The sequence below is a fragment of the Peromyscus eremicus genome, chromosome 7 (genome assembly GCF_949786415.1).
Source record: "Peromyscus eremicus chromosome 7, PerEre_H2_v1, whole genome shotgun sequence".
NCBI classification, from domain to species: domain Eukaryota; kingdom Metazoa; phylum Chordata; class Mammalia; order Rodentia; family Cricetidae; genus Peromyscus; species Peromyscus eremicus.
In genome coordinates this window covers 88,385,307-88,408,463 of record NC_081422.1, presented here as the reverse complement: position 1 = coordinate 88,408,463, position 23,157 = coordinate 88,385,307, and the positions used below count along the sequence as shown (strand labels likewise).

Below are 23,157 nucleotides of genomic sequence, written 5' to 3'. Positions count from 1 at the left end.
CATATTTTATCTTTTACTGAAAAGATATAATGCTCTTGAGTTTTGTTTTAGTTTTTCTCTTTCAAATGTATAAGCTTTCTTTATATCAGCCTAAATAGAAATGTATGTGGGCCAGTTCAAGAGACTTTAAAAAATGGTTTAACACATCTATCCGTCTGTTTTCATTCAGTGATCAAATATTAACTACATACAATAAGACATTGTTCCACTAAACATCAGGCATGCACACACAATTAAGATAGTCTCTGCCAGGAAGACCTTAGAGCTTAAAAAGAGAGCAGGAAGTAAGTGAGATAAAGTGAGATCTTTTCTATGATAAAGGTAGGTTCAGTTGCTAGCTGTGGTCCAACAAAGTGAGTGGCTAGCTCTGCCATTACAGGTGTCTGGAAAAGTGAGCAGGCAGTGTTGGGAGAATCTCAGTGAGTGGCATGCATTCCAGAGCCTAAAAGAGAGTGGATTGTAAATAGGTAAGCAAAGTAAAAGACAGAGAATTTACAAAAAGGAAAAATGCAAGGCACAGCACAGTACTTCCATGTATTTGGCATCCATTTAGTGGATTTGGCATCCATTTGGTGGATTTGGAATCCCTTTGGTGGATTTGGGCATCTGTGATGAGAAGATACGGCTAGAGAGCTAGATTGACAGTGCCCTGAACACCACACTGTGGATTTTGCAATGTATTTTTCAGGGTAGATAGTGGATCTCCACGAGTGGTGGTCTGTGGTTAGCATTTGCATTTCTAGAAGGGCCATCTTTAGACTCACTCCAAAATTACTGACGAAAACATTCCTGATGGCCGAGGTCAACAAATGGTTCAGATTGGACAACAATACAGCCCAAATTGGAACTATCTTGGACAATAGTATGTTCAGCTGTGGGTTGTAAAAGATTTTTTTTCAAATAGTCTTTATTGGGCTCACACCAGGAATCCATTGGTCTTGAGGACCTCTGTGAATTTGCTGATTTTCTTCTCCACGTTCTTTTCTGCCTGTTTCCGTAGCCTCAAGAGCCGCTTCTTCTTCCAATAGTGGATCTTGGCTTTTTCCTTCTGTTTCTCCTCCAGAGTGGCTGTTACTGCCTGGTACTTCCACCCAACCTCATGGGCCAGATGTCCCAGGTAAGCAAACTTTCTGGTAGGCTTCAGCCGCACAACCTTGAGGGCCGCAAGGACCACCATCCGTTTTTTCTTGTCATAGGGTAGAGGGATCCCATCCAACACCTTGAGGCGTTTCAGGGCAGCCTGGCCTCGCTTGGTCTTGTGGGGCAGCATGCCTTGCACAGAGTGCCAAAAATAGCTGCTCGGAAGTGGTAGGGGCCTGGAGAGGGGTTGGTATTCATCTGCTTTCAGAGAAATGCCAGGTACTTTAACTTGTGTCTGTAGAAATTTCCAGAAATGTTGATGCCCTCACAGCGCACAACCACCACCTTCCGGAACCTTCCCCTCCGCCATCTTCGGCAGCCACCTGGGAAAAGGTAAAATATCTTCTAGTGAAGATTTCATTTGAAAAAGATGAGACAGGAGAAAGTATAGCCACATAGATGCCATTGCCAAAAGATTGTGAAAGCATTGTGCCTTCTCACAAAGATTTGTGTGTGTGTGTGTGTGTGTGTGTGTGTGTGTGTATGAGAGAGAGAGAGAGAGGAGAGAGAGAGAGAGAGAGAGAGAGAGAGAGAGAGAGAGAGAGAGAGAGATTTTGAAGGAGGTAAAACCTGTCATACCGATTAGAAGAGGAACATGAGAGACGCCATAACCTTTGATAACTTGTTGGTAGCAGGGAAGATTACTCCTATGGTGGGGTTGTGGAAGGAGGAGCACAGCAGCACTTCCACTTTGCATGTGCCAAGGCCGAAGTTCCTTCAGTGAATTGAATAGACAGGATGCTATATGAGCAGCGAGCCTGGTACCCTAGAAGGAAGTCTAGCTACAAACAGAGGAGAAAGTCCCGCTCTTGTAGGAAACCACGGTATATGTGAAAGAAGATGTGAAGTAGTAGGCAATGCCTGAGGTAGCATGGGACTTGCTGAGAGTGCCTCGTTCAGCTACAACAGAGAGTTAGGGGTTTATCTCTTCATGAGGCATAAGGAGAACTAGGGAGGTGCCTGGTCATGGAGACCGAAACAGGATGGAGAGAATATATTACCAGTGCCAAATGATGAAAAGACTAAAACCGGAAGAGTCTTCTGGTTTTGATTTTAAGGGATCATTGGCCACCTTGGTCAAAATGGTTTCTAGATTGTACAGAAAATAGTTTTTCTTCAACCTCAGGCTATGAGTGATGACAGACTCCTTGTTTGAGAAGAAAGTGCTAGATTTTGTCTGCCACTGCTCAAGACGATTCCAGTGATGTTGAGAGCTGCACTGAGTAAAGGCCTGAAGACATCTGTTTAAAGGGCAGATACAGTTCCTTCCAGAAAAAGAGTAGAGTAGGGCAACTGGACAGAATGAAGGGATGAATGAGGTCCGAATCTTCAGTAAGCAGAGCTAACACCATAGCAGAATTAACAGGTGACCTTCAAACACTACAGTCCTTAGTCATATGAAGGAAACGTGAGATGCCCTTGGCAACTACTAGGCCTCCAGTGGATGGCAGGAAATAGAAATGCCTGTGTGTTACCCACGTAGCTTATGCTGGCAACAGTCAACAAGGGTAAAATGATCTCTCTCTCTCTCTCTCTCTCTCTCTCTCTCTCTCTCTCTCTCTCTCTCTCTCTCTCTCTGTGTGTGTGTGTGTGTGTGTGTGTCCTCTTCCTCTTCTCTCTCCTCATCTTCTTCAATCAAGAGTATTGACTAATGTTAATGAAATGTCCCTCTTTCACGCTTTATTGTCCGTTTTAGCCTTTCCACCCTATCACAGCCTGAACTTTGTTGTCCTTACTTTCACACAAGGACAGTCATGAGCTCAATAAATAACCTGGGATGAAACAAAATATTCTAAGGCTGTCTGCTTTCTTATTTTTAGAACTGTGTTAGAAAGTACCTAGTCCCTGGAGTTTGAGCGAATTGGTTCATGATACCCCACAGCACTAAGCAGTTAATTGGCTTCTGGCTTAATTCTAGGTGTCTAAAGCAGATCTACTTAATAATTTAGGCTCATTTTTTTTAGGACTGAATTGAAATGACCTTTGTATATTGGGGTGTATGTTTCCTTGAAAATCCATGTATAACTGAGCCTCAAGCATTTAATTGTCACACTGTCCTGTTTGGCTCACACTGACAATAAGCCACATCTACATTTGTGACTTTCTTCAGTCAGCGCATATTTTCTAGCATGCACTGAGATGCCCAACCACCAGGTTTCACAGTTTATTCTTTCTCTTATGAGATTATTTATACAGTGAACAGTTCATATTAATTCAATATAAAGAAGTATTTGGATTGCAAATGAGTTCAGAGGAAAGAATCCAGGGAAATTGCAGTTTCTCTCTTGCCAAAAATTTAGTAGCAAAGAGACATATTTGTGAAAAACAGCTTTTTATATATTCTAAAATCGTATACATGGCTATGAAGCCAATGCACATGTGAAATCAGAGTCTTAAAAGGAGGAATATCTATTTTAATTAAAATAAACATGAGTCATCTGACTTGAAGTTCATATGTATAAATGACCTTTATACTTTTTAATATGCCTCATATTGCAAGATGTAAATGGGCGCTCCAGATGAATAACTGAAATGATTGATATAGCAACAATTCAAATGATTCCTACTTGATTTTATTGAATTATTTCAAAATTCAATTTGTCCAATAAATAATTATTATGTTCCTTCAGCACTGCAGATCCATCTATTTACCACTGAAGTTTTGACTGCGTACAAAACTGCCAAGGTCTTCAAGGACCATGCAGCTGGATGAGGAAGAGAGTAAGTGGGTAATTGTGTGTATGTGGTAGTTGTCATGATGAGTGAATTAGAAGAGGAAAGATGGCCTTTTAGATGTGTGCTGAGTTGGAGGTCTGGTTTCCTGGAGAAAGGGAAAGGTTAAAGCTTTCACTGACAGGAATTCATACGCAAAGCACAGCTATTTAGGCATGTCCAGGCAGAAGTGAGGAAGACAAGAGGGTAAGCCATGAGCTACAAAGAATGCAGAACACTGGTGGTGAGTACAGATTAGAGAGCAGTGACAGATGAGGCATTGCAAGTAGATCTCAGCCAGACACGGGCTGTGTACCTTGTGCCAGAGAGATTTGATTTCACCTAAGGTCAACAGGAAACAGCTGTTAGCTTGTATGTATTGGACAAGCATGATGGCATTTGTGTTTCACAAGAAGGACTGGAGAAGAACATGAGTGAAAGTGGCTTATAAACCATGACAGTGGCCCAGAAAGGTATTGGTGCCTCTTAGCTGGAGACCCCCTTAGATTAGGGAAATGGTAGTGGGAATACAGAGTGGACCATTCTGAGTGACACCTAAGCTTCATAAACAAAGGATCTTGGTGATTGTGTGTGTGTGTGCGCGTGCACGTGTTGGTGTGTGTCTATATGTGTGTGTGTGTGTGTGTGTGCGCAGCGCGCGCGCGCGCACGTGTTGGTGTGTGTCTATGTGTGTGTGTGTGTGTCTGTGTGTGTGTGTGTGTGTGTGTGTGTGTGTGTGTGTGTTTTAGGTGGAATTATTGAGAAAGAAGGATGATTAGATTTATAGCTTGAGGAATTGGTAAGCATCAGTGGTGCTCACCATGTATTACAGAATTTCTGAATAAATCCTACTGAGAATGAATTATACCTTCTGGAGTACTGTTAAATGACATAGCATAAGAAATAAATTTAAATAGTATCAATATATTATAGTCTTCTAAATATTTCCATGTACAGTCAATCCTTAAGTAACATTATTTTTGCATGATTTACTTTGAAAGAAAGTTCACATGATACTTACATAAATTAAAATCACTTTTATTGATCTTTCCAGTTAATTTCAGAATATTTGCAACAGTATAAAAGGTTGATAACTTACAGAACATTAATCATAGTTTAAATTAAGAAAGTTATATGTTCCTATAAATGAATAATGATACTCTTTCTAACACAGTCATCTCTGTTCTCTTTCTCAGCACAGTTTTTTTCTTCTCCCTGTAATTAGACATTCCTTTTTACAATAAACCACCCACACATCCGATGATGAACCCAGTCTTTGCACCTTCAGATCAGTCTCCTTTTTGAGGTCTCTGGCTCTCTCGTGGATTCAATATTTACCTCCTGGGGTCTTCAGATACCCTCCATTCTTACAGACAATTCACAGGGGGCTTGACTTGAGTAATAATTCATCAACTGTTTCATCATGTCATTTGTATGACCTCATCTACTTCTTACACCAAAATGCTATGGCAACCATTGAGAATTTCACAGGCAAAGAAAGAGATATTTAGAGTAGACATACAACTTATTAGGATCAAACAGTTAATAAATGACAAAATATGGACTCAAAAATAGGTTGTTTAAGATCCCAAGCACCCAGGTATGTGTTCTATCTCACTCTGCTGAGTCTTCACTCACATTTACCTGATCCTATATGAAGTTATGTCAGTGTTGATCAGATAATCCAGGCCAAATTGTTCTTCACATCCTCACTCACCTAATCTTAGTTGGAACTTTACTTGGCACAAAGGGGATGAATGTAATATTTTTCTTGCTAATTTTTGCTTGATCCAAGTATCTTCCTTTATGATAAATTTAGCATATTGAATACTAGATAATTGTCTTATTTTTAAAATTTTTATCATTCATTTATAACTTTTTAGAAAGGTTGGTTAATTGGTTTGTCTCTTTTTCTTTGAGGCAGTTGGCTTTACAGTAGCCCAGGTTGGTCTGTGTATTGTGCTGTGTGGTCCAGGCTGTTCCAGAAGTCACAATCCCCCTGCTTCAGTCCACCAAGTTCTGGGATTACAAGCATGTACTACCATTTATTTCTGTATGATTCCTTGAAATGATAACTTTTAGTATTAATTTCTTGACTACTTTTAATCATTATGACATTATAGACTTCCTTATAGGCCTGGCCTCAAAGAGTCTGCTGAATTTTCTGCTTTCATATCTATGCATATCTCCATCTCTCCAGGTGCAGCTACGAGGTTTTGAACCTCTACTTTTGCAGCAGGTGGCTACTGACTAGACATGGCATGTGACAGCCAGACCACTAGTGTGAGCAGCAGGGAGGTGGTGGGGTCAACTTGCCACCCACATAACTATTTACCAAATCAAATATCCTTTGTTCAGATTTAGCCATGTGAGGGAGCTCAGTGGGGCTACAGCATAACAGATCAGTGTGTTCGTTAATGTCAGTCAACTTCACACAAACTGAGACATATCTGGGAAGATGGAACTTAAGAAATTGTCTCCATCAGATTGTTCTGTGAGCACATTTCTAGGGCATCATCATGACTAATGATTGATGTGGGAAAAAGCCAGCTCATTATGAGTGGTGCCACCCTTGGGCTACATGAGAAAGCAAGCTAAGCAAGCCTTGAAGCAAGCCAATAAGCAGGAGTCCTCCATGGTCCTTGCCTCTGCTCCTGCACTGACTTTCCTTAGTGATGGACTGTGATCAGGATTTGTAAGCCAAATAAACCCTTCCCTTCCCAATTGGCTTGTGCTCATTGTGGTTATCCTAAAAATGGGATGCGAACTAGGATAAAAGCTGCATAATATGTTTTGTCAGAGAACGGGGTTGAGTTATCAGGAGAGAGCATCTTGTTAAGTAATTCTTTGGGGCCTAAATCATAATAACACTGCTTTCTCAGAGCCCCAGGGCATGGAGCATTCTTGGGTATGGAGATCTGGTCTAAGTACATGAGCTTTGGGTCGTAGTTTCTGTTATCTGATACTCCTCGGGTTCATTTGAGACTTTGACACACCTTACCTTTATTTCTATGTTTAATCTTTAAAATCATGCAGATAAAGACCCATGCTACTCCAAATAATTGAGTAAGGCTTTATTCTTGTATTCTTTTCCTATGGAAAAAACACACAAGATCGATCTCTCTCTCTCTCTCTCTCTCTCTCTCTCTCTCTCTCTCTCTCTCTCCCCGTGTGTGTGTGTGTGTGTATGTGTGTGTGTGAGAGAGACATAGACAGGCAGACACACAGACAGACAGACAGACAGACAGACACATACACACACACACATACACACACACACACACAGAGAGAGAGAGAGAGAGAGAGAGAGAGAGAGAGAGAGAGAGAGAGAGAAGAGAGAGAGAGAGAGAGAGAGAGAGAGAGAGAGAGAGAGAGAGAGAGATCCAGTATAGCTGGTCTCAGACTTATAATCCTCTTGCTCCAGACTCCAAAAATTTGAATTTCAGATATGTGCCACCTGTATGTATTCATATATGTACAGCTGTATCTTTGCTTTTCATTGCATCAATTCATTTAACAACAATAATAACAACAATAATTATTATAACATGTATCTACATGTCAAGGAGCATGCTAAACTAAGTTCAAATGTTTAGTTCTGGCAATCTTTAAAGTAGACTTTATGAACCACTGTTAGTTGATAAATGAGATGAGGCACTCTCAATAACCTAATGGTAAAGCTCTAAATTTACCTATGTGATTGAACATGGAGAAATCAAGCTTGTGCCCAACTAGAAACGTCACCCCTACTGAGTAGCATTCATAGTTCTGGAAAGTACTTTGCATACTCCCAGAAGAGAAAAGTAATCATCAATATCTTCCAGCTACAAATGCTAATACCTAATACAACGACCTACCTGCAAAATATACTGGTCAAGTGGTGGAAACAATGTTATGGGAATAACAAACCACTTTTTGATTGGCTTTAAGGCCCACCCACTCCAAGAGATGGAACCCATACCTGACACTGCTAAAGTAAGTCATCAGCCTGTGGAGAAATCTACTACTATAACTCTGTAAAAGGAACATAGCAACATAATGACTCCTGATGGCACATTGCTATACCCATAGATCAGGGAATAATCCAACCCTCATCAGAGAAACTGCTTTATTCAGTGGAGGGTAATTAACACAGAGACCCATAACTGAACAGTGTGTAAAGAGCAAAAGATTTTGGAGGGCTCAGCTCTAAATGGGATGTCATTATCCCTCAAGACTGAGAAATCTATGCAGAAGAAGAGGCAGAAAGATTGTAAGAGCTAGAGGTGGTGGATGACTGCAGGGAAGCAGCATCCTCCAGACACAACAGGACTGGTACTCATGGGAACTCACAGAGACTATGACAGCTCACACAAGACCTGCACAAGGTCAAACTAGAAAAACAAAATCCCAGCATAGAGAAGGGGAAGTGGACACAAAGCCCAGCCCCTAACCAAGAGGCTATTTGCAATTGATACCTATGGTAGAGGAAAGTCATTTTTCTCCAGTGGAATGTCACTGGTTATATCAATCCCACTCCAGTGCAGGCTCCATGCCCAGGAATAGTTAACCAACACAAAATGAAGTTCATGCTTTTTGTGCACTTTTAGTTTTGATTTTATTTGTTTGCCTTTATTAGCTTGTTTTGATTTTTTTGTTTTCTTCTTCTTCTGAGACAGAGGGAAAGAACATAAAGCTCGGTGGTTAGGGATGTGGGGAGGAGTTGGAGGAGGGGAAATATTATGATCAAGATGTAAATAAATTTAATAACAAATTTAAATAAAAATAAATTAATTTAATGATTTTTAAAAGAATGGACCTCCATTTAGTTTTTATTTAAATGACATGTATAACAATGTTATATATATTTTAGATTTTATATGTAAATAGACAGTAGTGAACATCTTTGTCTTTGCTGCTCAGCACCCATTTTTACACACTTCTTAGTAATAATCATAAATTTATTTTAGTGAACACATTCTTTTACTCTTTCCGGATGAAAGTGACTGCTTCTGACTCTGTGTTCACTGGAGCTTCATCGCTCTCTTTTTTGACTCAGGAATGGACATAGAGCAGAGCAGAGGAAGTAGAGTGCAAGGTGAGCTTTGAGTAGTGTTGGTTGGTGGCTGTGCTGGGGTTGAACCCAGGTTCAGTTCTTGTGCATATTGGGCAAAGGATTCTCTACTGCTTGGCTTCATCCCCTAGTTGGCAAGAAGATATTTTCTGAAGTGAGTGCAAGAAAGGCCTGTGTCTTCTCTACTGATCATCTTAATGCTGAAGACGTTGTGATCCAGAGGCTACTGGAGAGTATACAGGTTAGAGCTAAGTAATAAACATCAAAAGAAACAAAGTCCAAGTGACATTGAAACAAACTCCTTATCAGACTGAATGAACACTGCTCTTCTGGAATCAGATGCCTGACCAAGCATGGTTTGTGGTTTGGACCTCATTCAGACTGAGTTGAAATGTCTGTCATGTGAGGTCACAGGAATGCTAATAGATTGATTTCAAGTATGAAATAAAACTCTTCACCACCTGTCCTTCGCAAAACATAGACTCCTTACTGTCTATTCACTCTGTACTATGTTATTAGCCAGTTTCCTTCCATTCTACAACAATCAACTATTTCACAAATACAAATAGATGAAGGATGGTGAGTGAATATGTAAAAATGTACATACAGAAGACCCTGAACTTGCTAAGTTATACATTTAAAGATTTTCTGTGTCCTCTAATATAAGCCAGATGCACACAGTTTTCAGGGCTTTTAACCTCTACTTTGTGAGCTTTGTACAGGTGTAAGTCAGTTACTTCTGTGCCTCAGATTATAGCAGTGTCAACACAGAAAGCTTTCAAAGTCACCCAATGAAAACAAGAATGTGGAAATACAACTTTATGCACAAGAAGTGACTACATAAGAAGTCTATGCATAAGACATGAGTGGGTGAGTCCTCAAAACAAACAGCCCTAAATAGGGTGACATATATCACTTCACTTTAGTAACAGAAATGTCTCCATTTCTCTGTCATAAAATAAGTGGCAGATTTTTAGCTCAATGTCTTGCTGTTTAATTTGGGAGAAAGTAGATGTGGTCCTCACACAGCTAGCATTGTGGACATGCATTACCCTGGAATAAATATTAACAGCATTCAGTGAAGTGCAAACCACTAGGGAGGTCTGGGAATAGCCAAATATTAATATTTAACTGTACAAGATTATCTTCAGCTTCAGGTTTAAAAGTACCCAAGCTTATAAAAACAGTCATGTAACTTCATATTAAAGGTCCCTCAAGTCATCATTTTATTTTAACTGAGCTTTCCTGTTAATTGAAAATTATAAGTCTGAGTGTGCTGTGATTATGCTGAATGATACAGGCTTAAGAAAATACCTTAGGTAAGGTATTCTCATTCCATGATCTAAACTACAGGCTGAATATTTAGGCTCCCCTCAAGTTTCTTGGTTGAAACTACAATCTTTAGTGTGATGGTATTGGGAGTGAGGGCTTCAGGAGGTAATTGAGGTTATATGAGATGATGAGGTTAACACCCTAAAGAAAAGAGGAAAATACACAAGATCTGTGTTCTCTACTATGAGAGGTTACAGCAAAAAAGTAGCCACCTGTAAACCAGGAAGAGGGATGTAACATGACCTTGACCATGACCAGGTACCCTGATCTTCAGCTTCCAACCTCTAAACTTCAAAAGAGAATGCTTGAAGTCATCTAGCCTGTGGGATCTCTTCACAGCAGCCCAAACAGACAGAGCTATACACTGAAAGAAAAATTGCATTTCTGTCAGAATGCTGTAGTCAGAATGTAAAAGAGCATAGATCCACAAATGGCTTTAATCATGTGAGTTTATTATCTTACACAGGTACTGTGTGATGTCTTTCTGTATGCTGTGAATATGTTTTGCTCTCATTGGTTAATAAATAAAGCTGTTTGGCCAATGGTAAGGCAGAATAAGGTTAGGCAGTACATTCAAACTGAAGACAGAGATGAAGAAGGGTGGAATCAGAGGAGATGCTGTGATCCAACGCCAGAAGAAGCAAGATGTAAGAGAATAGGTAATGCCATGAAGCCATGTGGCAAAACATAGATTAATAGAAATGGGTTGAATTAAGTTATAAGAACTAGTTAGTAATGAGCCTGAGCCATAGGCCATACAGTTTGTAATTAATATAAGCCTCTGTGTGTTTACTTGGGACCAAGCGGCTGTGGGACCGGGCAGGACACAGGAAAACTTCCAGCTATACACAGAAGTCTAAAGATGACTGGTTCTGGCTTTTACCTTGGTCAAAGCAGTGTTTTCAGGACTAGGGTGTTTTTCTAGCCTCCCATGTCCTGATTTCAGTGATTTGCATTTAGTAGTAAGCATGTCTTCTCATAGCTACAGAATATTTTCTAGGCCACAGGGAACCTCTTGCATGTCCAGAGGCAGAGGAGGTGTTTTTTTTCCTAGGGAAGAAATCTTTTTCTTGAAACTCAGATAATTTGCAGCAATTCCCCTTGAGCTGACTGGCTTACACAGGTATGTCTAGATCTTGGTGGAGAGCTCATGGGAAGAAAGAATTTAATATTATCAATGTCAATGATAGGTAGACAGCAGAGAGAGTTAGCAGGTAAACTACATGTATTCAAAGTGTCAGACTACCCTATCACTTGCTTGTGCTAAGAGAGACATAGACAGTAGCACCAGCTATTGGGCAAGCCAAGCAGGACGTTAGCATCCAAATAAAATGAAGACTTGATAAATTTGCCTTTGGGTAGGTGATGGCTCCCATAGGCTCCTATATTTATATTTGAATACTCAGTCACCAGAGAGTGGAACTGTTTGATAGGATTAGGAGATGTGGGCCTTGTGTGTCACTGGGAGTAGGCTTTGAGGCTTCCAACGCCCATATGAGATCCAATCTCACTCGTTCTGCCTGCAGATCAGGATGTAACTCTCGATTATATCTCCAGCACCATGCCTTCCATGCCTGCTGCCATGCTTTCTGCCATGACAATAATGGACTAAGGCTCTGAAATTGTAAGCAAGTCCCCAATTACATGCTTTCTTTAGGAGTTGCTGTGGTCATGGTGTCTCTACATAGCACTAGAATAGTAACAAAAGTGACTAAGACAGTCGGGTATAAAGAAAGTTTTGACTTAAACCCTTCATTTTTTTAAAGAGCCTTTTTTTTTCCTATTAATGTGGGATTCTACCTGGCAGCAGTCTACATGCTAAATGACCATTCCTAGCTTGCTCTCCTGTCCACAAAGGCAACATCGTGGATTATAATACAACCATCTCCAGCATATGTGGGCTCACACACTGTGCACTGTTGTTGCAGTTTTGTGACTTGCTTTTGCCAAAGGCCCATGTATGCTTTACAAATGGACTCTAGGCAACTGGGGTTCAACGGAAAGTCATCTTGCTTAAGGCAAGGAACCACTCTTAGCTCAGGACAATGTACACGTAATTATGTTATTTGGAGTGTTTAGAGACCTGGCAGGCTTATCTTTGTAGCTATTTGGTTTTTAAGCCTGAAAAGAAATATGTAAATAAACACACACATACAATAAACCAAAATAAAATTCTACCCAAGGATAGTGCAGAGCCTATTTAAATTTACAATAAATGAACTAGGTGATTTCTCTCTTATTTTATCTTTACTTACTGTTGAACAGTGTTGAATCATTTATGTGCATATTTTAATTCAATTTAATTAACAGTTATGCAATCCCCAAATACATAGACTATCATACTAAATTTTGTAGGGGTACAAATAAAATGTGTTTTCTGTTTGTAAGAAAACTTGAGTGCTATCTGCAGACTTGCATTTTAGGAGGGACAAAGGTGAAGAGTATACTTAAGCAGTATACTTGGTTGTCTGAATGTGAGATCACAAAATAAGAAAGAATGTGGGTTGTGGTGTTAAAAATGTCGGACAGTCAAAGAAGTCGACAAGGGGTCTTGAAGGTGGTTTTGGGCTAGATTGAAAGCAGCAGAAGGAGGATGTAAGCCACATACCGCTACTGAACGTTCCTGGCCAAGGCCAGGGCCAGAGTCAAAGGCTTAGTCTCATCACAGTTAGATAATTCGGAGCTCCTCTCTCTGAATCACTAATCTTTCTAGAACACTGAGGTCATCTTGCTTTCTAAAGGCAGCATGTGTACAGATTTCTTTAAGCGTTACACAGAACTCCAGGAGTTTTCCCCTAAGATCATTACCCTTATATATGGTCACACCATGTGAATGGGAAGATAGAGAGACAGAATTACAAGGACACAGGAAGGGAAAAATCCCCTCACCCTGGAGTATTGTTGAAGCCTCTTCCCAGCTAAGAATTCTATCACAATAAGCACATTTTCTGGACACAGAGACAATATTCATTTTACAAATAGATATTTTCCATCACAATAGCTATTAACCATCTTTAGGCCTAACCATGTATGACCATGGATAGGACCCCACTCCTGGGCATCTCAAAAATAGACTGTTCTCTGTGTTTACAGTGAAGATAGCATACTTTCCTGCATCCATGGGATCCGTATCTACCTCTAATTATAATCCTAACAGGCAGCACTCAGAACCACCCTGTGATCGCATTTAGGTTTCTTAGCAACCCCTTGAAGATAATAGTGTCAAACCCTACCAAATTCCACTGTGAAGACAGTGGAGTGCCACTCTTCCTTGAGAGGTGCACTCTCACGCTCAGGGGTATCATATCTTTTCTGAACATCATTTCCCCTCAATTTCATGCTTTCAAAAATCAATGGTAAAAATGTCTCTTGGTGAACCATCTTTCTCTTTTGAGAGGCCCATACACATGCTTAGTATACATCTCGATCTGAGAACCCCACTATCTCTCTACCTTCATGCTTAATGTGTTTAAAGGCTGTATTAAACCATCCTTAGTAAAGCCAGCTCTGCTTCATACTGACTAGGTCTGAAGTTCTATTTTTATTGGGGCCAGGATCTTTTTTTATCTTCATTAAGGTCCCCAAATGACAAAGGAATTTTTCAGACTGTAGGGCAGTGGTGTGGAGCAGTAGTATCTTGTCTCCCGATCACCAAGATCAGACCCATTCCTACTTTATACACAGTATTGTCATTTATCTATTCAAAGGAAAGAGGACAAACATCAATGACAACAGTCTTATTCTTAAAGCACTTGCCTACTAGCTTGCCATAGCAAAATTTCAACGTAAACTGCAATTCCTATAATCTTCCTCATAGGAATATATCTTACATAAAAAATTAAATTCTTTAATAATCACAAATCTTTCATTTGTCCTTTTTAGAAGTTAGAAGTTATTTAGTGTACTACATGCTTATAACATTTATTATTTAAGACACAATGAAAAATACTTTCTAACACTGTTTAGTGAGTTTACAGACACTGGAACTGAAATGGGGGTTTAGCCATTGTCTAGGCCACAGTTTCAAGCAGACTGCCCTCAGATACAACTTATTTGTCAGGCATAGCAATTTCTCTTTCTATTTTTTTATTGAATTGATTCTTAATTTCCAAAAACAAAAATGAACCCAAACTGAAAATGAATGATTTCTAGCATTTTGCCAAAGGCATAAGTCAGTGAACTCACATTCCCGTGACAATAACCAACTAGAGCTAGATGGAGGCTCATTGACTTGGAGAATGGACCACAACCTGCTAAGTTATGGACACTTTGGACTCTTATTGCTATGTAAAAATTGCCATGCATAGTAACTTGTTTACTTTTCACCTTATGGGAGGATGGCTTCTCTTTAGAGTGGCTCCCAGGGCCGCAGTCCAGGTGTCAGCAGAGGCAGGCTCTTCCCTGAACTCTCTGGGGAAGCTGCTGCCTTCACATTTGTTCAGGTTGTTGGCAGAATTTGGTTTCTCACAGCTGTAGAGCTGAGACTGACGTTTCCTTGCTGATTGTGAGGGGTGACTTCTGCTCCTTTATTCATCCATATCACCTTCATTTCCCCAGCTAGAATGGAGGATCTCTCTCATGTGGGATTCTCATCATGCTTTTAATCTTCCTCTGAATTCTTCTCTGCAACCACCTAGAGAAAACTCTACTTTTACAGAGCTGATATGACTTGTTTGGGGCCTTATTTCAAGGTTACGTGATGAGGAACTATAATCACATCTGCCGAATAGTTTTGATCATGCAATGAAATAAAATCCTGAGAGTAATACCAAGGCTGAGATTATAAGGTCATCTTGGAATTCTGCTTATTTAGACAGCAATGGGTTCTTACCATTATTATTGGGTTTCATTGTTATTGTTTGTTTGCTGTTTGTTTTGTTTTTTGTTGTTGTTTTTCAAGACAAGGTTTCACTGTGTAGCTCTCCGGCTGTTCTGGAATTCATTCTGTTGACCAGGCTGGCTTCGACATCACAGAGATCTGCCTTCTTCTGCCTCCTCTCCAGTGCTGGGATTAAAAGTGTGTGCCACCACTGCCAGGCAACCATTGCAAATACAAAAAGACCAAGTGCTAGAGATGTAGAGCCATGGCAACTGTTATGCTCCTGGAAGGAAATATCAGGTGCTGCTATGCTGAAGCACTGTTGAGTTGAGCATGTTCAACACACTACACATGATGGCCATTCAATTCTGGTGCATATTCAATAGCTATATGTGCATATTGTAGCTTAAAAAGTAGACAAGTAACAACATTACCTTTAGTTTGGATAGGAAATCAAATGGGACTGACTTTGAGTGCTGTTTACTTTCCTAACTAAGTATGTCAAAGTCTATCTGTTCCTTTCTCCAAATGGGCTACGTGTTTGTATTGTCCCGCAAATTCTGGGGATTGCTTTGTGTAGAAGTTGTGCTTAATTGTTTGCTTCTTTCCCCCTAGAAAAGACACATGACCTTTTATACTTCAAATAAAGAAAAATAATTAACCTGACTAGATTCTACTTATATTCCACTCATGATTTCTGTTCTAGCAGACATACTAGAGATCAGAACACCTGCTGTCCTCCATTATTAGAAACGTCATTCTGGTGGTGCCATGTCTTAGGATCTCAGATGGAATCCCCATGTGTTCCCAGCTCAAAGCAAGGCACATACTTTGGGCCCAGGGCAGTTGTGAAGATGACTAGATCTGCATAGGTCAACAATTTTAACTGTGAAGAAAGCATGTTGGAATTTTGTGTACTCTAAGTAAAAGCCAGGTAAGCCACACAACTATCATTTGGTATCTTTGGAATTTAACATTACTGTAATTAAGAGAGTTGTAGTGGGGCCGGGCGGTGGTGGCGCACTCCTTTAATCCTGGCACTTGGGAGTCAGAGCCAGGCGGATCTCTGTGAGTTCTAGGCCAGCCTGGGCTACCAAGTGAGTTCTAGGAAAGGTGCAAAGCTACACAGAGAAACCCTGTCTCGAAAAACCAAAAAAAAAAAAAGTTGTAGTATAATCCTGCAAAACAATAATGACAGACCTCTGAAGAGACAGGTAGAGCCTACACTATTTCTTCTCTTTCTTCTACTATAAAATTTCAGCTTCATATTGTGTTTTCTATCAAGAAAAACATCACTATTCAGACAACAATCAACTTCCCATTGCTTTAGATCTTTGCATATTTGGTTCAACATACTTTATTTGACATTGTGGTATATGATTGTACAAATTATCCCATTTGATAGTATTATACATGTTGACAAGTCCTTTTATAGTCTGTCCCCCCCAGCACCTCGTTAACTCCACTTCCCCAGTGAAGATTTAGATTTATCTTGTTCTCAGGCCCTGTTAACTAGAATCATTGGCCGCAATGAACTGAGTGTGCCAGAGAGTAATCAAACTGCATACGTAGAGTGGGAGCCACTCAATTTACAATAGAAGAACAGCAGAAGAAACAGGTTCATGCCAAGAGATTCACAACTGCTTGGTGTTAGAGCACAAACAGACTCAGCTCATCCACACCTAACTGCTGTGGATGATTGATTGATAAATAAAACACTGATTGGCCAGTAGCCAGGCAGGAAGTATAGGCAGGACTAGCGGAGAGAAGAATTCAGAGAACAGGAAGGCAGAGAGGAGGAGACGCCAGCCTGCTGTCCAGGAAGCATCATGTAAAGGCATTAGGTAAAGCCACGGACGTGTGGTGACATACAGATTAACAGAAATTGGCTGAGTATAAGAGTAAGAGCTAGACAATGGTAGGCCTGAGCTAATGGCCAAACAGTTTAAATAATATAAGTGTCTGTATGTTTATTTTATAAGTGGGCTATGGAACTGCCAGGGCTTGGCAGAACCCGGAGAGAAAAACTCTAGCTACACCTAACACACACAGAACAGCTTTAAGCCTTTTCTTTTTAGTCTTCAGATGACAATCAAGCTTAATTGAGTTTTGTCCTGCCTGATCAGACGGAATCACCTGGATGTGAACTGAGCTGGACCCCCGTCATTCTCTCCATGTAAAACATGCTCACAAATCAACTGGCATGCTACAGTCCATTGATGTTTTCTTATGATATCAATTTTAATGCTAAAAATGATGTATTGTAGCTCTCCAAAGAGCTGTGAAACAGTGCATGAATTTGGATTAAATTGATTGATTGCAATTAGTCTTATTTATAGATAGTCAACTTATTATGAGACTTGAGAAATACATCAGCTTCTTCTTTTTTTTTTTTTTTTGTTGCTAAGACAATGTATTTGACAGAATCAGTTTAATAAAAGAATGGCTTATTTCAGCTCAGAGTTGGAGGGTATAGTCCATCATGGTAGGGTTGTCATATAGCCAGGAAGCCTTCACACAGCTTCAGAAGTGGTGGATTTAAGATTGAATTTATCTGAGTCTTTTGAAACTACTATGTAAACCCTAAAAGTCAATTAAAGCACTTCTAATAAGCAAATTTACTATTGTATGTGCCATATACCAACCACAGATGGATCAGCCCATTTTGGGAAAGTAACATCACTATTTCTTTAAGAAGTTTGGGGTAGATCAAAGACAATTGGCCATTTGACTTAAAAGTTTAATTGCTTGAAAGTAATTTTAAACTTTATTTACACAGTGACAGGGATACTTTTGCCAGTTTATCTTACATATCAAAAGGTAGTTGACTTAACTTAATTTTGGAGTTTTCCTTCTATGATTCTCCTTTTGTACATTTTGTGCTACTACCAACTCCATTTTGATTGACATACCTAATTTTTTACATGCTCTCTTCTTCAATTTTGTTACAATAGAGAGTTTTATGGATCTGAAAAACTTTTAGGTGACATTTCTTATCTCTGCTTGATTTCTTCTGGGTGAATTTGACAGTGGGTCTCACTGAAGTAATTTATTTTCGTTATTTCCAAACTTCTGACTCACCTCATGTAAACATCTGCCTCCTGCCAGCAGCCAGATAATAAAGACTATGTTTATATATTCAGTTTTCTTAATATCATGGGTCTTCCTAATTATAACCAAATTTCTACTAGTTTTATAAAGAACTTACCAACTATAGAGACAGCATCCATTTGGGACTATTTGCTTTAAGTTTACTTCTCCCCTAAGTTTAAGTTTGCTTTTCACTTAATGCGTATGTTCTGAAAAGAACTGGCAATGCTTGTGGTATATGCAAAGAAGAGGCTATTTGAGTTCTACATAAAATGCTCAGAGATTCCCTCAAATATCAACCCATTTAGTCATTTTCATTGAAAATTGTATAGATCAAGCAATATGATGAGCTTTCCAAAGTGAGCACCAAATGTAAAAATTGTACACACACACACACACACACACACACACACACGCATACACACATGGGTTTTTAAAATTGACTGTGGCAGTACATGTCTGCAATCCTAGGGCTCAGCTGACTGAATTAAGAGTATCAAAATGCATTTGAGCCTATCATATAAGTAAGACTCTGCATCTAAAGAGAAAGAAAGGAAAAAAGGACAAAGAATCAAACAAATCGAAATGTTTTTGTTTTTGTTTCTTTTTTTTTTTTGATGGAGAAATGTCTTTTTTAAATTCAGGATTTTAATAAAGTTGTTTCTGTTTCTATACCACAGGGATTTATTCTGTAAATACTGTAATTTTCTAAACGATCACAGACATTATTTAAGATATATGAAATAAACTTTTATCATTTACTAGTTATATATTTGATTTTTAAGTCTTTTTTTTAAGGAAAAGAAAAACCATGATTATAATGGTTGACCTTAAGAAGATAAGTAGCTTACAATAGTTATTTCCTTTGATATTACAATTTTATTATTTAACTCATTTTATCTGATGAAATGTCAAGAATCTTCAAGATGTCACACTGGGCCCTTGTGTATTTCATTTCCACTTGCTTTGAGATTGATTAACAAATTAGAAATTTTCTTGTTGGCTTTAACTTAAGATGAATATATCCAAAGAATATCTCTCTCTCTCTCTCTCTCTCTCTCTCTCTCTCTCTCTCTCTCTCCCCCTCTCTCGCAAAGAATTAAAAGGTCAAAACAATAAATCAAAGAACTGTTTTCAAATTTAAACATCACATATAGTCACTGTTCCAGAAATGTAAAAAAAAAAAAAAATTAGCCTTTCCAACAATTCAAGCTCTTGTTATATAGCAATTACTTGAGATACAAGATTCCATCTTGGAGGGAAACTCCTAGGATACAGGGTGTTCTAAAGGGAGGTGAAATATTCCATCTCACAGGGAATCTTCTTTAAATGTGGAAAACAAACAATTCAACAGCTTCAGGAAGTCCCTGAAACTGACTAGATTCTTTAGGTTCTTTCCTGCTTAAGATTATATAAGCAGTAAAAATTTTTGAGAGACACTCTCAGATAAACATAGTTACTTGGAAGAGATGCACACCAGCCAAGCTTTCTAGAAAAGGCTCAGACCAGGTGAGTTGCCTGGAAGAGACTTACCCCATCATGTTGATCTGCCTGAACATAGGACAGTAGTTCCAGGGTTCCAGATTTCAAGGGCCATAGTCCATGCTGGAATGGTCTTTTGGTAACACAGTTAACTGTCTTAAAGTTATTTATGCTCCTGTAAGCAAACCTGTAGCCAAAAGTTTCTCGGGTCTGCCCCCCCAACCCCTTGTGGTCTGCAACTGCTCAGACTCAAGTAAACATACAGAGGCTTATATTATTTACAAACCATATGGTTTATGGCAGGCTTCTTGCTAGCTAGCTCTTATAACTTAGCCCATTTCTATTAATCTTTAAGTTGCCACATGGCTGTGGCATTTCCAGTCTGCTGGCATCTTTGCTGGCATCTTGCTACTCCTTCTGAGGCAACAGCTGGCATCTCTCCTGCCTCTGCCTTTCTTTTTTCTGTCTTCCTTTCCTGCCTGCCTCTAAGCTGCCTTGCCATAAGACAAAGCAGCTTATTCATTAACCAGTGGGAACAACATATATTCACAGCATACAGAAAGATATCCCACAGCACAAAACCTTGCTGATGTTCCTGTAAGTAACTAATAGTTCACCAAGTTGGGCTTTGGTGATATTCATACTTTGGTCTGATGTTGGATCTGGAGTGAGTAGACATTTCTTCATGTCTCACAGGGAATAGTGGCTCACAATAGCTTGTATTAAAACTGCTATTCACAAATCTCACAGACTCTGTGGAAATTAGAGGAGAAGAAATGAGCAGGATAAAGCAATAGCAAAACAAGTATGAGAGAGAAAACAAGTACTGTAATTATGAGAAAAGCAAAATATAAATCAGAGTAGCAAAGAGTGCTTAAAGGTATTGAAGCTGAAATAAAAGTCACAAACCAGCAGTAGCGATATTTACTATTAACAGCATCTTAAAATTTAAAACCTGCATCATGCCCGACACCATAGTGTCTTTCTAACCAGAATTACTTTAGTAAGTCAGAGCAGTCAGTAAAAAAAATGAAAACCCTTTTCTCCCCAGTAGATCTAATGACCATTTCAAGCTGAGCAGGACATAGCAATTTGCTCTGTTGGTTTACAGTAAAAGAGACCTTAGAAACATATTTTTGAGAACATTGGTGAAGTATATATTTTGTTCATTTGTTTGAAGAACTCTTATTTTAATTCTAGAAAGCAAATGAAATTAGCATATACATGTATTTTTTGTTTCATTTTAACATTTTTGGATTGATAAGGCAGAAGTGTCCAAGGAGCATCTCCATTTTAATAAAATTGACTGGTAATCAGATGAAAAGATGTGCTACTTGAAGAAGGTGTTCATTAAGTTGAACCATATGAAATTACTGATGTATACCTACCCTCAAACAAAGCAATCAGCAATTGAGCTGTCAAGAAAATACAACTCACTTTTGACTGAACTTTCAAGATCTGGAGTGAACTAATCAATGGTGAGTATCCCTAAAGTGTCTAAGGAAGATGTTAGAACACTGAACTTGGGCTAAGGGAGGACTAAGTTGACACTTTCTTTTCATAATCACTCAGCTCCAAGAGTAAAAGCATAACAGTGGAAAATAGATGAGCAAGACTTCTATCAGAGGGGCTGTTAGACAGTTGGCTCTCCACTGGGTAGGATGGAAGACCCCTTCCTTGCTTTAAGTGATGTAGGAAGAGTTTTATGGGGCAGGAGTCCTCAATCTCATCTGGCTGGAGAGAACCTGCCTACAAATCTTTTGAAACAATCCTAGTATAATATAGCCCACTAATGGTTCAAATATTTGTGATCCATGCCTGATAAGTTGCTAGGCTACTTGTGCTTCACAGATAATATACTGTAGACAGGTAACCTGAAAGACTCCTCAAAAATAGTGATAGTTTCAGTTTGGAGCATGAGCCAGTCTCGTATAACAGAAACTGCCTCACATGTTCAATGCTGCCTTTCCTCTGTTATGTCGTCCCTTGGACCTTGCCTCAAATGGCTACTAGGTTGAATTTATGGATGACTGGGTATTGTAAAATGTTTTAGTGTCCATAAGTAATTATATTTTAATAATTTTTGATACTTTGTTATATAAAGAAAAATATGTTTACCTAGAATATTGGGAGAATTATGTGTGCATTTTAGTTCAAGCTTTTAAAGTTCAGACCAAAACTGCTTTAACCAGCATAAGTAGATGCTCTTTTCATTTTGCTACAGGTCCCCGTAAGAGATGTGATTCAGGCTGCCTTGCCTAGAGATCTTTTCTTTGGCGCTTGCTTCCCCTTGTCTTTCAGCACAGCTCCTTTATTTTACACTTCTTTATTGAATCACTTCCAGTGGGAAAGTGTGGGAGTTCCCTGAATGCTGGGGAGAGTCCATCTTATAGAGAGGTGCCAGATAGGTGCTTTAAATGACTGCAGCAACGTTATCTAGCCTTCCTGCCTTTGGGCAGTGTCTGTAAAGATCAGGGGAATCTGTGATTAGAGCAAGGATAGCTTACACATAAACTATAACTTTTCTAGAATCTGTCGCTGTCGGTACCTCATGTTGTCTAAGATATGTTGCTACTTTCACAGTCGGTAGCCATTAGGCCTTGAATTTTGACTAGCCAGCACAAGCTCATGTGTTGCATGTGTGCCCTAGCATAGAGCCATATTTTGGGAGACTCTGAAATGTTTAGGAGATGAGGTCAGGCTAAGGTTAGGTCAGTATGGGAAGGACTTTGACTATATTGAAGAATCCCTTGCTCCCCCCAGTATGGGAAGGACTTTGACTATATTGAAGAACCCCTTGCTTCCCCTGCTACATACACATACATATACAAATACACACACATATATACACACATAGATATACACATACACACACATACACATATACACATACGCATACACACACATACACATATACACATACACATACACACATATACACATATACATACACACATACACATATACACATACACACATATACACATACACATACACACACATATACACACACATACACACACACACATACACATACACACATACACATATACACATACACATACACATATACACATACACACATACACATACACACACACATACACATACACATACACAATTCTTGCTGTTTTCTGCTTTCAGGTCTGATGTGAGGAACAGCTGTTTTGCTTCATATTCCGACCACTAGGAACAAAGCCACATTTCCCTGATTTCCCTGCTGTGATGGACTGAAATCCTTCTGCAACCACAAGTCCAAATGTTGTTTCTCCCCATAGATTTCTTCTGTTCAGTATTTCATCACAGAATTGTAAAAGTACCTAGTACGTAAAATTTATACCTGGCATGGGGAATTGATGTGTTGTGAGAATATGGAAGAGTCTGGAGCTGTGGGACAGAGAATGTTGTAAGTAGTGTGTAATAAGCCATTATGCTGGATTTCAGAAGACCAAAAAAATGCAGAGAAGAAAGAATATGCTCATGAAGTTTCAGCTGATAACAAGGACTCTATTGGGAACCGGACTAGAGG

General features: G+C 39.3%; 1 pseudogene; it reads right to left on the bottom strand.

Moving 5' to 3' along the window:
- Positions 1-508: 508 nt before the first annotated feature.
- On the bottom strand, positions 509-5,221 carry LOC131914447 (large ribosomal subunit protein uL13-like; annotated as a pseudogene).
- Between the last annotated feature and the right edge of the window lie 17,936 nt (positions 5,222-23,157).